Here is a 15,603-nt window from a genome sequence, read left to right as displayed (position 1 = left end):
CTAGGCAAACTCTGTTATCTGAGACCAGTGGCCTTTACTTGCAAATCTAGAAACTTGGCTGGGCCCCACTTCACTGCACTTTCCCATGTTGCCACTGTGGAGGGATCAAACCTATTTTCCCAGTGGTAATTCAAACCCAAGGACTTTCACTGGTCTTCTCTGGGTCAGGGGTCTGCCTCAGACCAATCATCCTGGGCAGAGGCCAAGCCGTACTGGGACTGGGGCAATTACTAGGAAGAAACATTGGGGATGGGTCTGACTGGATATTCCCCCAAACAAAAGGTTCTGATTTCAGTAGATGAGAAGACAGAAGCGAAAGCAAGCTATAGATTTCTACTACATGGTGGATGACATCAAATTGTTCAACTCTGTGTTTGTGGATAAAGAGGTTATATATTCTATACACTTCATATTTAGTAATTGATGTTTAAATTAATTACATGTATGTACCACCCATAATATTTAGTAACTTTTGAAGGCTTTTAAAGCGTGACTTATGCCCTTGAAAGTTTTTATTTTAAATATCAAAAAGATTTTGATCTGTTGGTAGAGATGGAGATATTACTTGCAAGGTCCATTTACTCAGAATCCATCCAACATGCCATTGTGCTTCTACTGTTGTCATTTAGAATTTGAAATACAAAAAAATGCCTCAGATATAAATAACACTGTTTCATGTGAGATAAGTCTAAACCAAATGGAGACTACATACTGTAAAATGACAATTAACTCTTTTGTGATTATCCCTTTATAACAATCGACATCTTCTTCTTTTTATGCAGTGGAAAGAAAAAAGGCGCTCCTACCCTTTGCAATAGCATGGATGGATCTGGAAAGCATTATGCTAAGTGAAATAAGCCAGGTGGTGAAAGACAAATGCCATCTTCATTTTTTTACTGAGAACTTCTAGTATGATAATGATTAAGATAGGCCATAGAACAACTATAATCCCTTCATCACTTCTGTGCAGTGAGTCTAGAAAAAATACTGGGCAGAAATAAGAAAAGCAATGCATGGGTGTCAAAGAATTTAAAAGGACGTAGCTTTCATTGAAAAAGAGAGATGCTTGCCGTATTTTTTCTTTAATTTCAAAACATGTTGATATATGGTTTTGTATTTGATATCTTATAATTAGTATGAGGGTTTGTGTGTCCTAGGAAATTAGCACTGGAATCCCAGAATCCTGCTGCCACATGACCCTTTACATGAACATTTCCTGAGGGTTATATCAATGTAGCATTTCTTGTACTGTGACCTAAGAGGAAAATGACCAACCCAACTTATCTTTTTTTTTAATTAATTTTATTTAGTTATTTTTCAAGTACAGTTTTTTGTCTATTTTTCCTATCCCAGCCTCCCCCCCCCCGTGCTCCCCACCTCCCTCCCATTTCCACCCCCCCTTAGTTCTCGTCCCTGTGTCCTTCCTATTTGTTCCTCCAAATCCCTCCCCCTTTTCCCCCTTAACTTCCCTTCCTTCTCCCCTCTGGTCACTATCCCCTTGTTCTCTATTTCAGTGTCTTTGTTTTTTTTTTTTCTGCTTGCTTGTTTGTTTTGTTGTTTAGCTTCCTGTTAAAGGTGAGATCATATGGTATTTGTCTTTCAGCACCTGGCCTATTTCACTCAGCATAATGCTTTCCAGTTCCATCCATGTTGTTGCAAAAAAATATGGAACACTTCACGAATTTGTGTGTCATCCTTGCGCAGGGGCCATGCTAATCTTCTCTGTATCGTTCCAATTTTAGTATATGTGCTGCCAAAGTGAGCACCCAACCCAACTTATCTTAAACGAAATTCTTTGTGAGGGTATAAACACTAAACATCAACACCATTATTTTGGAACTTTGTGGGGGAAATATACATATATTATAATACATGTACACTGTATTTTTTGAACTATAAGTTGCACTTCCCTCCTAAATTTAGGAGGAAAAGAGGTGTGTGTCTTACAGTCCAAATAAAGCTTTACATTTGTATTGGTAAAATATTATGTTATTTATGTTATTAAATATTTTACCACATTTTTTGCTTCAAAATTTTTTTCTATTTTCCTCCTCTAAAACCTATGTGTCTCTTATAGTCCAAAAATATGGTATTATAATTATATTACAATGTTTCTTAATGTATATTTAATTTTTAAAATGTCAAAAGCTCTATAATATATTTTTAATTATGTTAATATTTTGGCAGGTATTTTTTCTTACTGGTACATAAAAATGATATGCTTTACAATTGATGGTTTCATGTATAAAATGGTATAAGGAAGAGAGGATTTGCTAAAAATTGACATGTCAACACTTTTCTACAACTTTAGCAAAACCACTTCTATTTTTTTATTGTATTTATACCCTGTGGGGGTGACTTGCCTCGCAAGTCCCCCCCATTCACCATGAATGAAAATAAACACTACCAAGACATGATCTGCTTGGGGAGGAAAGGTGGCCAATCCCTCAAAGGGGAAGGGCCAAGAGCCCCTTCCTTAAGGGGCTTTTATTGGGTTCATTTGTACAAAAATATAGGTAAGGATCAAATAATAGATAGCCTTCAAAGAAATATGAGGGCTCATGCCCAGTCAGGGTCAGATAGCTAATGAGCCATAAAACTTTGAGGAACCAACTTCTTGCTTGGACCCTTATCATTTAAATGAGAGCATTCTAAACAAAGCAGGTTTCACAGGATTTTTACATATTCTTTCTTGTGCCTGATTTACTCTGTATACCAATCTAGCAAGGCAAGGAGCTGCACCTCCTCCCCATCAGGTATTCAGGCTTAAGGGGATTAGAGCCAGGAAGTACTTTTCCCAGAGAACATGGGAACTTGGGCTTTGTCAAAGCCGGGGGGTGAGAGTCCATTGCTCCCTCTTAGTTGCAGCCCCCCGAGTCCTTCCATGATGGCTTCCCAAGTGATCGAGTCTGGCTTAGGTTGCCCCCCGCTGTGAGGAGTCTTACCTGTCATGGACATCAACCATGCTTTGGGGGCAGGGAGGAAACTGAGGCAGTATTTGCTACCAGAGACAAGCTTTGTCTCCTGCAGCTTGAATTTCAGACTTCACTGACTCATCCTTAGCCACAGGGGGTAGAACAATTCCTGAAACCAGGCAGAGCCATCCACAACAATACCCCTATCCTCCCTTCAATCACCATACTGTTGTCTGTGTCCATGAGTCCTTTTTCCTTTTTTATCAATCGCTCTACTCCCTTCCTCCCCCTATCCCCCTTAGCTGTCATGCTGCTGTGTATCTATGAGTCTGTCACTATTTTGTCTTTTCAGTTTGTTCATTAGATTCCACATATTAGTGAAATCATATGGTATTTATCTTTCTCTGACTGACTTATTTCATTTAGCCTAATATTCTCCAGGTCCATCCATACTGTTGCAAAATATTAAATTTTTTCCCTTATTTTTAATGGCTGAGTAGTATTCCTTTGTGTAAGTGTCCCATAGATGTCCCATAGTTGTTTTATCCACTCACCTACTGATGGACACTTGGACAACTTTGTATCTTGGCAATTGTAAATAGCACTGCAATGAACATAGGGGTGCTTATGCTCTTTTGAATCAGTGCTTTGGGTTTCTTTGGATATATTTCCAGAAGTGGAATCGCTGTGTGGAAAGCCAGATCCATTTATAATTTTTTGAGATATCTCAATACTACTTTCCACACTGACTCCACCAATCTGCATTCCCACCAATAGTGCAAAAGTTTCCCCTTTCTCACATTCTTACCAGCACTTGTTGTCTGTTGATTTCTTGATGATAGCCATTCTGACAGGTGTGACGTATCTCATTGTGGTTTTAATTTTCAGAGCTTCTGAGAGGGGTCCTGGGGCCACAGGGGGTTCATGAGGCAATATTTTCAGCTGCTCCCAGAGCCTCAGGGTTGACTTGATCAAGTCCCCAGTCTTTAGAGGGATCTATAAGTCACTAGGAACTTTCTTGAGGATTAGGGAAGGCCAGGAGAGGGCTTGGTTTGGCTCAGTTGGAAGGAACCAAAAATGGACTTGCATAAGATGAACCTAACCTAGGGTAGCAATTCTACTTTGGGGAAGTTTGTGAAGAGTCTGAATGAAACCCATACTTTATGGTACTCCTAAACCCCTGGTTATGCCATGACCATTATATATTTTCCAAGATTGCATTTGCAGATGGAAGTCCATCCCATTCCTAGTGAACTCTTGAGTTCACTGTGGCCGCCTGAGGTTAAGTTGGCCCTCTTTTCTCATCTTTGTATGACACTGGGGTTCCCAGGGCACTGTTGGAGCATTATGAAAGTGAATTGAGGTAAACAATGACCCTAGAAACAAATTAAAGGGGTCATCATGATATATGAGGACACACCTTTGACATGGTATAAGTTGAAATTCTCACCTGGCAGGATATATTTTTAAATTGCTGCTGTCCTTGGCATTTATGGTGGAGACTGGTTAAGAGTTCCAGCCAGCTACATTATCTAAATCATTGCTTTAATTTCAATGACATTTGACTTTATCACATTAATATTTTTGTGATAATTAATTACATGTCTTTTTAAAAGAATTCAAATGGAAGAAAAACTCACTCAAAAAGAGCAATTCTTTGAAACATCAGTTGTTTTAACAAGACAATCAAGTAATTGTGGATTTAGGGCAATGGTGTATTCAATAAATGCCTTATTCTTTTTGAATAATTATGAAAACTCTCTTCCAAGTCTAAACTTTTAAATCTTCCCTGCAGAGCAAAATGCAATTTCATGTGCAGGGCAGTGAGGAAAAGTTGGTCAACATACTGATAGCTCAACTTTCCATTTTATCCATGCCTATTAGAAGCTTTACACTGACTCATTTAAAAATACCTTTAATGTTCTTTTTCTTCTTAGATTTTATTTATTTATTTATTTTTAATTTTTATTTTATTTTATTGATTATGCCATTACAGTTGTTCTATTCCCCCCTTCATTCCCCTCCACCCTGCATCCCCCACCCCCACCATTCCCTCCTTTTAGTTTATGACCATGTGTCTCAAGTTCTTTGGATTCTATATTTCCCACACTATTCTTGCCCTCCCCCTATCTATTTTCTACCTACCATCAATGCTACTTATTTTCTGTACCTTCTCCCCCCTTCTCCTCCCACTCCCCTGTTGCTAACCCTCCATGAGATCTTCATTTCTATGGTTCTGCTCCTAATCTAGCTGTCCTTTTAGCTTGCTTTTGTTTTAGATGTGGTTGTTAATAACTGTGCTTTTGCTGTCTTTTCACTGTTCATCTGTTTTATCTTCTTTTTCTTAGAGAAGTCCCTTTAACATTTCATATAATAAGGGCTTGGTGATGATGAACTCCTTGAATTTGATCTTATCTGAGAAGCACTTTATCTGCCCTTCCATTCTAAATGAAAGTTTTGCTGGATAGAGCAATCTTGGTTGTAGGTCTTTGGATTTCAAGACTTGGAATACCTCTTTCCAGCCTCTTCTTGCCTGTAAGGTCTCTTTTGAGAAATCCTCTGACAGTCTGATGGGAACTCCTTTGTAGGTGACTGTCCCCTTATCTTGCTGCTTCTAGGATTCTCTCTTTCATTTTAATCTTGGCTAATATAATTATGATGTGCCTTGGTGTGTTCCTTCTTGGGTCCAACTTCTTTGGGACTCTCTGAGCTTCCTGGATTTCCTAGAAGTCTATTGCCTTTGCCAGATTGGGAAAATTCTCCTTTACTATTTGTTCAAATAAGTTTTCCATTGGTGGCTGTGCCTTTCCCCCTTCTGGTACCCCTATAATTTGGATGTTGGAGCATTTAAAAATGTCCTGGAGGTTCCTAAGCCTCTCCTCATTTTTTTGAATTCTTGTTTCTTCATTCTTTTCTGGTTGGTCATTTTTATCCTCCTTCTGGTCCAGTCCTTTGATTTGAGTCCTAGTTTCCTTTCCATTACTATTGGTTTCCTGTGCATTGCCATTGATTTCAATTAGTTTAGCCTTCATATGTTCCTCCAATTTGTGACTAAAATCAACCAGTTCTGTGAGCATCCTGATCACCAGTGTTTTGAACTGTGCATCTGAAAGTTTAGCTATTTCTTCATCACTTAGATTTAGGGGCTCTGGGGCTTTGAGATCTTCTTGAGCCATTTTTGGTCTGTTCATGCCCATTAAGTAGGAGAGCGGAGCCTTAGGGGCGGGGGTGGGGCCTCCAGGGCCGGGTTGCTGGGTTGTGACGCTGTATGAGGTAGCAGGATTAGAGTGGGGAAATGGAGTCCCCCTCTCCTGCTTCCTGCTGCTGGGTGAGGAGCGAAGCCTGAGGTGTTCACCGGAGTAGAGTCGCTCAGGTCGCTGGGTTGTGATGCTGTACGTGGGGGCGGTGTCAGAGCTGGGAAAGGGCAGCCATCTCTGCTGCCTCCAGTTGCTGGAACCTGCTCGGTCCCATCTCACTGCCCACTCCCTCGCCGGTCTATCGGTCAGGCTGAAGAATTCGTTGTTATTGAACTTCCAAAAAGTTCAATTTTCTGTGTTCTGGCTGTGTTTTCTATTGCTAATATTTTGCTGTCTCTAAACTTGGTTGTGTGAGAAAGCATGGTGTCTCCACCTATGCTTCCATCTTGGCAGAAGTCCCCTTTAAGGTTCTTAATGTAAAAATATTAAAAGTTTTTTTATGATGAGAGAAATTATAAATAAAGTATAAAGACAAATGATATACCTATAGAAAACATTTATTTAACTAGCAAAGGTTTGCTCTCTATAAAATATAAGATAGTATAACAATTCAGCTGGAATAAAAGATAAATAGCCTACAAAAAATAGAGGATTATATATCAACACCTTACAAAAGAAGTACAAATTACCACTAAGTCATAGAAAAATGAAATTATACTAATTAATGATAAAAATGTAAATTAAAATGCTAACAAAATTCTACACCTCACCTCTTGAAAAATAAATGGCAAAATAAATGAACTGATTTTGTTGCTGAAAGTACATATGACAAAGAACTTCTATGTGGAATTTATGTTTTTCAACATTTTTGGAGGAAAGTTGGGTATGATCTATCAAAATTTTAAGTATGCCCTTTTTATTTTCCAATAGGATGTTAACCTATAGTAATAAGGCACAAGTAAGCAAAGATGTGTATAAAATTATTGAATGCAGACCAGAAACCTAAAGTCTAGTCTAGGGGATGCTTACATAAAATGTGGTAACTATGGAAACTATGCAGTATTTTAAAGAAGAGATATATAATACATATGTATCTAGTGACATAATAGATAGATTGTTTGCTTAAAATGGCAAGTTACACTGTAATTTAACAATAAAATAAATTTTTAAATGTAGTTTATTGCTGGAAAAAAATCACCTGATTACAGTAGTAAAGAAACTGAGATATTTATTTAATTTTATGACAAAATTTGAATATATGTGTCATATATATAGGTAACACTACTGTATGACACATGGGAAATTTATTAAGAGGATAGATCTTAAGAATGCTCATGACAAAGAGAAATGTTTTTCTTTTTTTTAATTGTATCAAAATGAGACGATGAATGTTGATCACAAATATTGTGGTAATCATTTCACAATACATGTAAATCAAATTATCATAATGTATACCTTAAACATACACAGTGATGTATGTCAGTTACTTTTCAATGTGACCAGAAATAAAAGAACTATGTAATATTTTTTAAAAATGGCAAGTTACAGAACATTGTCAATAATATGTTCTCACTTTTGTAAAAAAGGAGCTGATTTGGAAAAATACACACTGAAAGTTAATAATTAATACTTGTGAAAAATAGAATTCAAAGTAGAGGGTGAGGGAAATATTTTTTAATTTTATGAACTTTTTAATGTTTGGCAATTTTATAAAGAACATTTATTACGTTGTAAGAAGAAAATTTAAAAAATTGGAAAATAAAGAAACATAGGAAGAGTAAAAAGTCACCCATAATTTTACCACCTACATTAAACATTGTTACCTTTTTGGAATAATACTCATATTATCACAAGGGTGGGCAAAAGCAGGTTAACAATAAATAATTTAATAATTAGTAAATAAGTCAATCAAGAATAAATTGTTTCATGTACTCACAAGTGTACGCCTATTTTTCCTGTCTGTGCATGTATTTCCACATATGTGTGAATGAATCTTGATTTCAAATTTTCCTATGTATCAATATTTTTGGAAAAAACATGTTTAATAATGATTTTGTGATATCTCATCCCAAAGTAACACCATTAATTTAATTATTCTACATTGTTGGTATTAACTTGTTTCTAGTTTTTAAGTCTTACAAATAATGCTGAGATTACTATCCTGATACATAAATCTATGCTTATGTCTCTGATTATTTTCTTTAAATAAATTTCTAGAAGTAAGTTTACTGGATTAAACTATATGAGCATTTGTTTAACTAGTTAATTTTTGTAATATAATTAGTGTATTTTAATTTTAAAAAGACTAATTAAAATAGTCTTTATGTAAGACCATCAGATAAGAAATAAAAGGCTTTCATTTTCCCTTTGTTCCAACATGTAGCATTTTAAATAAGGGCAAACAGAGAAGTTCACAGAGGTCTTCAGAAAGCAGTCAAGTGGGTAAACCATTTCTGACCTAGGAATGTTCATCTACCACAAAACAGTATTTCCAAGTAAAATCAAGTATTTTATTTCATTTCGTTTTATTTATTTTTTAAAAGATTTTATTTATTTATTTACTTTTAGAGAGAGGATAGGTGAGGGCAAAAGAGAGGGAGACAGACATCAATGTGTGATTGCCTGTTACCCACCTCCCACTGGGGACCTGGCCCCACAACTCAGGCAGGTGCCCTGATTAGGAATCAAACCTGCAACCCTTTGGTTCATGGGCTCATGCTCAATCCACTGAGCTACACCAGACAGGGCAAAAAATCAAGTATTTTAATAACAAAATAATCTTTCTAATAGGTAAATAACAGTGTTCCTTCTATAAGAATAAGGATAATTTATTTATGTTAAAGTAGACTGACCTGGATTTTGAATGAAACTAATTAGCAGAGAGGAAAGGTCACATGAAGATGACATATGCCATTTGGTGGCAGGCTGGCTGTCTTTATGTAAACCAGTTCTAGTCAAACTTTGTTTGTTTGTCTTTTTTTTTTTTTTGTCAGAGGTCTCCCAGCTCAGTGCTGGGTCGGTACTAAATTCTGGACTTGATCCCTCTGTGTCTGGGATCGGCACACTTCTTCTGTGAAGGCTGGACACTAAATACTTCAGGCTCTGTGCATCACACAGGCTCTGTTGTAACAACCCTATTCTACTATCACAGCACAAAGCAGCTGTAGACAATATTTTCAAGAATGAGTCTGGCTGTGCAACCATAAAAATCTATGTATGAACTGAAATTTGACTTTCATATAATTTTCATGTTTTATGAAATAGTCTTCTCTTGACTTCTCCCAATGATTTAAAAATGTGAAGACTATTCTTGGCTTGGGGGCAGGATTTGGCACAGAGGATGTAGTTGCTGACACCTGTTCACGGAAAATGGGGAGAGAACTATTTCCAAAGAAAGGGTAAAATTGCCTCACATACAAAAGAAATGTCCTGTGCTGGAGACAGACTTAACTCATTAGCTATTTTTGTCCGACAGTGTCCTAGCGGAAACATGTTGTTGACTTTAGATGTTTAAGTTTTTCTTAGACAAAGCAAGTGCAAATCAGCCTCCAGCTCTCATCTCCTGGGGTGGGGAGTGGAGGGTAGGCAGAAGCAAGTTTTCAATTTTGCTGGTAGTGGGCAACAGGAAACACAGGAAAGAGATGCTTCTTATGTCAGTTTGTTCTTCCTGAGTTATGCAGGTGACACACTGCCCCTGTCTCTCTCCTAAAGTCATCCTTTCCCCAAGTTGTCAGATGTACTTCTTTGGGAGAACAAGAGGTGGTGAGGGGAGGGCAAAGGACAGGAAAGAAAGCATGTATTTGAGAAGTTACATTTTAGAGGTAGCTCACTTCTTGTTTCCTAGAAAATCCTTGCTGAAAAGAACTAGAAATAGCCACATAGATGGCCCAGGAAAGTTTTTTGCATTTTATTGATGAAGAAATTGAGATGCAGAAACATCGAGGTGCATGTCTTAGGTTGCCCATTTCTCGTGAGGCAGAGAAGGTCTGGACCTCAGGATTCAGGCTCCTGTGTTGCTGCTCTGGACCTCCTCCACTTTGGAGAGGATTCAGCATTCAAAACCAAGCAAACACTGCAGAAGCCAATGAAATAGTATTTGATGGCAGGACTGAAATGTAGTGCCTGTAGCCCAAGGGGTCTGTTTGGTGGGTAGGCTTGGTTGGACAAAGGGTGCCATGGTCCCTCTCCTCTGGCTACTTCACCTCAGCCACACACTGTGCACAGGCCAGAACCTTGTGGTGCCTGAGAAACTGAGCCACTTCTCAGGAGATCTATCACTGTCCAGGTGCATTGGGGATCAAAACAAGAGGCCTGGGTTGGCTTGCTGGCTTAGAGAATGTGAACCATATTAGGACAAGTCCCCCTTTTTCTAGTCCGTCATCCTTGGAGTTGAGAGGGAATACGGGGGCAAAGCTCCATTGCCACCATGGTCTTTCATTCAGCATGAAAACAAGAAAGTCTTTTCAATGTTGAATTTGGAAGGATTGACATTTCTCCCTCACGGCATCTGAGTTTAATTTATAGTCTTCTCTTTCAGCTAACTACAAATAAACTAAAAACCTTACCGAACAGATGGGCTGAAGTATTATTTTTGGAAGCCATGGAGGCAAGTAAAGGGAAAAGGAGACCAATTCATCTCTATCTCTCCCTTAATCTGCTGCAGGTTGTTTCAGGCTTTTTAGAACAAATCTTCTGAATTGGTCGACATCCTGATTTAGGATTCTCGGATTATGTGAAAGTGTGTTCATGTTGAAGTTATTAATTTTTATTAACTATACAACAGGATATGCCTGTTTCTTTCCCATGTCTTTTTCACTCTCATTTGGTATGAATAAGATAATTGTCTCTAGTGTTATTCGTGTTATGTTTTCTATATTATTCAGAAATATCTTTAATCACATATTGAATTAATTTTAAAGTGGAAGAGGATCAAAGGTGTGGGTGGAGTGAATAGGGTGCCAAGTTGACACTGACCTGTGTTCTGATTTAGTTTTGACCTGGAACTAGTCCCTACACCTCAGTGAGTATCAATTTCCTCACTTTTAAAATGAAAGCCACCTACTTCAAACATGCTATGATTCCAAAACCTGGAGTTAGGGCATTTTTCTTTGTAAGTATCTTGTATCTCCTGTCATGGCAAGGAAGATTTTATTTTTCTTTTTCTCATTGGATCCAGGAGAAAAAGACGTGAGCCAATGTCTAGACTTCAACTCCAGGGCTGATTAGATTCATACTTTTATTTGTGATCTACCTGGGGAAAGGCATGACTGCTCCTCTGTGCTTCACAGTTAGCAGCCATTTTAACTTACTTCACACAGCAGACTTTCGAGTCTTGCTCTCCCTCAGAAGCACACATCCAGTGCCTCCTTGGCATGGACAGAAGTCCCTCTGTGGAGGGCTGAGCATGGGCAGTGGGTGGAGACCAGTGCAGAGCCCCTATCACCCCCAAGTATGAGGCCATGTGGCAATTTACACAACCTGGGCCTGGGACTGCCTGCCAGTGGATGGTTTCAGAGCCTTAGGAAGAGCTGATGGAGCCCCTGAGACAGTTTTCAGTCAAGCCATCCCTGTGGTGCTTCCCGTGACATTTTATTAAGTGCTTCTAAATCTGCAGACTAATGTTTACAAAGAAGAGATGGTTTTATGAGAACTGGAAGATGATCTCAGGCAATGTTTAAAGATATTTTATAATTTATGTAGAATAATGATATTTTCATCCAGCTCCTGTTTTTCTTTCCTGTTTAGAATCTAGGCAGAAAAATTGAGAATGAATTTCTTCACATTATTAAGAGAAGCAAAGGAACAGCTGGAGTTAGGTAGGAAGGATTAGGGTGTCTGATATTTAAAAATATATATATATATATGTATTTATGGAAAGGGAGGGATAAAGAGAGGGAGAGAAACATTGATGCAAGAGAGAAATAACAATCATACATTGCCTCTAGTACACATCCTGACCAGGATCAAGCCCACAACCTAGGTGACCTTTTTCTTTGTGGGACAATGCCCAAACAATGGAACCACAACAGTCAGGGTGGGGTGTCTGTTTTCAGAAGGTCAGTGGCAGGGCTTCTGAGCCTCTACAGAAATAAATTGATTTGGAGTGTTGCTGGAATGTTACTGTTAACTCCAGGCACTTACTGTCTGCCTTTTCTGTATTTTGAGACTAGGTCTTTAAGAAAATGTAATTTCCTTACACACAGAGGCCTGCAAAATAGTAGAAAAGTCATCAATTTGGAGTCAAAAGCCTGGGTTCCAATCCTACTAATGAAACTTTCTCTCTATGTGACTTTATGAAAGTCACTTTGCCACAGATTTTTCAACTGTGAAATTTGAATAATAAATGGCTCCCCCAGTGGTTGAAGAGGGTTAACTATTATATGCATATGAAAGGTTGAACACAAAAGAACTTATGAATTATAAAAGTGGAAGTGTGGAGTTCTTTAAACCTCCCATCCACTAGACTTACACTGCTATACATTTAATATTCTACTACTTAGTACCCATCTATTGAGTGTTTATAATGTACCAGGTGCTGAGTGTATAGGGTAAACAAAAATGATATGTTATTTACCTTAATGGTATTTGCAATTGGAAAGAAGACTTTTATTTAGCCTCATAATTCTAAAGATTTTAAAATTTTAATTTAGCTTTAAGGTAGGTTAAGATATTGAGTAAATAGAGTTGATACTGTGAGAAATCCATTATTTGCCATCTTCTCAACATCAGTTAAGGGAGAATTTTATAGAAGAAAATATCTGTTGCCCCAAACTTAGGTTGACATAATCTTCTGATACATCATCAGAACAAATCTTTTTCCTTCCTGCTGAATTTATCTGAAGTCTTTAGATTAAACCATATTCAATTATTGTTTGTTCATTAAATTGTATACATTAAAATATAATGACTTTAGGACTGTTTTAAGGTCTTCCTATTGAATCAACAGTTTTTGCTGTGGGGGGGTTGGTTGGAAACCAGCTTTATTGGGTGGGTGAGGGCATTGGGCAATTGCCCCCTAATGGCAACCCTGGTTTATTCAGGGGACACAGCATTTCTGGAAGTAGTGAGTCACCTTATAGACCACAGAGAAATGACAGTTTTCATTTAGGTTACCTCACAATCTACTCTTTATTATTTTTCTTATGTATCGCTGGTAAATAAAGGTACTCAAACTAGAATGTTTCTAGAAATCATAGAGTTTGAAAATCTTCTGGAAACCAAATGGGTCTGACCTCAGACACTTCCTACATTGTAAGCTCTTGGGCTCCTCAGGCCTTAGGGTAAGTGAGGACGGTGTGGTTTTAATGTACACCTTAGACATATATTAAAACAATTTTTCTGTGAATAGGTTTTAATGGATAAAGGCAAGAGAAAATGTGAGATCTGCTAATTGCTCAAAGGATAGGTATGTGAGTATTGTAAGGCTGGAAATAGTGGGGGTAGGAACTCCATGCAGCATAATTTTCTCAGTCCCAACCCTAATTATATAGGATCAATTACTAAAAGGCAAGGACTGAACCTCATGTATGAATCTTTTCCCTGGTTTTGTGTAATTCGTTTTGTTCACATTTTTTCAAGATTCAAATCTGAATCCATATTGCTCTGTCCAGTTAAGTTTATTCTTTTTTTTTTTAAGATTTTATTTATCTTTAGATGGGAAGGGAAGGAGAGAGGGAGAGAAAGATCAATGTATGGTTGCCTTTCATGTGTCCACTGCTGGGAACTGGCCTGCAACCCAGGCATGTGCCCTGACTGGGAATCAAACTGCGATCCTTTGATTCACAGGCCCATGCTCAATCCACTGAGCTATGCCAGCCAGGGCCAGTTAAGTTTATTCTTGGTTATGAAAAAAACAGTTTTTTTCTGAGAATTAAAAAAACTGTAATAGTAATAATTTTTGTGTGGTTAGAAAAGTACTTTATGTTCATCTTAGAAAATATATAAACAGACTAAAATCTGTAGTACAGAATGCAAATCAATTATAATTGTACTACTGATGACTACTGCTATTATTTTTATTTCTCTTTATTCAAGCTTTTATCAAGTGAATTTTTGATATCACTTCCCATGACATTTAATAAAATTAAACCATATGCTATACAATTTTTGTAATTTTTCTGTTATTCTTTTATGATTTATTAGTAAACATTTATCATCAACATGATTTCAAATGGATAAACAGTCTTCCATAATGTAGATTTCTCTTAATATTTTAACCGTTTTCCTGTTGTTATTTCCAATTCTTTTCTTTACTTGAGATGATGTGTTTTTAATCCTGGACCAGAATACACTCTGTTAATCACCATCGTCAAATTTCTTTCTATAGTCAAGGTACCAGATAATCTGTCAGAAACTGCCTTTTAAGTCACCTCTCTGAGTGATAAGCCTGCAGACAAAGACCTCATTAGCCACACTATCCAAAAAGTATTTTATTGGAATACTGCCTATGTTTCACTAATGGCATGGGGAAAAATATAAAACACTGGTCTACCCTCTATGGAACTGGGTGGCAGGACATACTCTCCTTCATGAGATTGTTGAAGTGGAAAAAAATTCCTGTATTGTGTCTGGGTGGTGATTCTGACAAGAAAAAATTGCTTTGTGCTCTTTTACTAACCTGATGTTGAAAGCTGATCAAAGATTGGCCATTAAGAAATTTTTATCCCAGTACTGGGAGGGGATTTACAATAACAACAATATGAACAAAAACATTTTGTAGTGCTTGTGATGAGCCAGCTGTTTCTAGGTATGCTTGCATCTTTTTAACCCCTCCATTGTTGCCCATGAAACTGAAACAGGTACCCTCCTTATTCCTATGCTATAGATGAGATAACAGGACCAGAAAGATCCATGCCAAAAGAGTTGTTGCTAAATGACTTGTTAGTTACATTGTTTTTGTTGTGAAATAAGTTTTCAATATAAACATCATTTATTAGTGCCAGAGCTCAAAAATTGTCATTCTTGTAATTTTTCTCCACTATACCTTTAAATTTATTAGGGAATATTTGTTATCTAATTTCAAACAGAAGCTAGAGAGATGACATTTCATTTGAGTTAACATAGTGATCCCTGAAGCTCTGTATCTGTGGCTTTCTTAACAAATTTATCTTCCTTATGCAAATGTACAGTCCTGTCTTTTGAAGAGGACTGTGCCTGGCACAGACTCTTTTAAAGGAAGTAGGGGACATGGTTTTGAAACTCTGATTAGAAAGATAAAATGGTTGTGCATCTATTTTTGCCTTGTATTTATACTTTAAGCGTATCAGGCAGTTTGCCTAGAAGTAATCAACATTTCTTGCCCTCTTCCTCTCCCCCAACACTGGCACCCCTTCAGATCAAAATAGGTTTCCATAGTCTTCTGTCAGTCTAATCAGTGGATAGTACAAAGCCATTAGACTGTCAGATTTGTTGTATCTCACATTGAGTGGTCACACGTTCACTTATTTCCAAGCTTAAAGCCAAATATACTTACTTTTTCACTTTGATTTTTA

General features: G+C 37.4%; 1 protein-coding gene and 1 non-coding gene across 5 annotated transcripts in view; one reads left to right on the top strand and one right to left on the bottom strand.

Moving 5' to 3' along the window:
• PIEZO2 (piezo type mechanosensitive ion channel component 2) overlaps positions 1 to 15,603 on the top strand; it is a 534,747-nt gene that overhangs the window by 56,226 nt on the left and 462,918 nt on the right. The gene's annotated exons all lie outside the window — the stretch shown is intronic.
• Positions 1,660 to 1,766, bottom strand: LOC119051309 (U6 spliceosomal RNA). Its single transcript, XR_005082899.2, has one exon. It is a non-coding gene; the product is annotated as a U6 spliceosomal RNA (small nuclear RNA).

This window comes from Artibeus jamaicensis, unplaced genomic scaffold, assembly GCF_021234435.1.
Source record: "Artibeus jamaicensis isolate MK-2021 breed Jamaican fruit bat unplaced genomic scaffold, CSHL_Jam_final contig_511, whole genome shotgun sequence".
In the NCBI taxonomy this organism is placed as follows: Eukaryota; Metazoa; Chordata; class Mammalia; order Chiroptera; family Phyllostomidae; genus Artibeus; species Artibeus jamaicensis.
This window is presented reverse-complemented; position numbering and strand designations above follow the sequence as displayed.